Raw genomic sequence first — 1,053 nt, forward strand, 5'->3', positions numbered from 1 at the left:
GCAGCCTGGCACAGCCCTGGGCAACCCTCCAGGGGAAGAAATTGTTCCTAAGGTCCAACCTCAACCTCCCTGGGGCAACTTGAGGCCTTTTCCTCTTGTCCTGTCCCTTGTTCCTTGGGAGCAGAGCCCGACCCCCCCCTGGCTCCAGGCTCCTGTCAGGAGCTGTGCAGAGCCAGAAGGTCTCCCCTGAGCCTCCTTTGCTCCAGGCTCAGCACCCCCAGCTCCCTCAGCTGCTCCTCACCACACTTGGCCTCTAGACCCTTCCCCAGCTTCGTTGCCCTTCTCTGGCCACGCTCCAGCCCCTCTCTAGGGATGAGCTTTGCCAGCCTGGGATTTGGAGTCTCCTTTTTGTGACGTTTAGGTGAGGGGGCTGTGATGGAGCAATTCATGCTACGGTATCCAGTGAGCTGTGGATGTACCTCACAGCCATGAAAAACAAGCTCAGATACCAGGGACAAAAGAGCTGGGAGGTGTTAAAGCTGTTTCTGAAGCAGGAGGAGGTCGAGTGGATTTTCCTGGAGCAGTTCTCTGACAGCAAACACATTTCTGCAGCACGTTCAGCAGCTGCCTTGGAACAACACGTGAACATCCACAGGATTTATCAGAAAGCTCTCAGCCCTGCCAGTGTGCCAGCTGGGCCCTCTGTGCTGGGTTACACCACGGGGTGTTTTCTGAGCAGCCTCCTGGGGCTTGATGAGGCTGCTGGGAGTGAGATGCTGCTGTCCCAGCGAGGGGCTGGGGGCTCAGCACCCGGCCTCTGCTGCAGGGACCTGGACAGGTTTATTGGGGCTTTTATTAGTGCAGGGAATGGAACAAAGATACTCCCCTTTATCACTTGGACCGACAGCCTGTTGTTGTTGGCCGAGTTACAGGAGCTCGAGCTGGAATCTGAGTCACTCTTCTGCTTGGGAAAACAAAAACAGACTCCCAGGAAATCTGCTCTCCTTTGTTCTGCCCCCAGCCCCCCGCCCCTGCCCCTGTGCTGCTGGCTGATAGCACAGGGTGGGGCTGGCTGGGGGGGGGCTGGGGCCCCCCCCCACCCCACCAGACACG

This window comes from Merops nubicus, unplaced genomic scaffold, assembly GCF_000691845.1.
Source record: "Merops nubicus isolate BGI_N331 unplaced genomic scaffold, ASM69184v1 scaffold31674, whole genome shotgun sequence".
Lineage (NCBI taxonomy): Eukaryota > Metazoa > Chordata > Aves > Coraciiformes > Meropidae > Merops > Merops nubicus.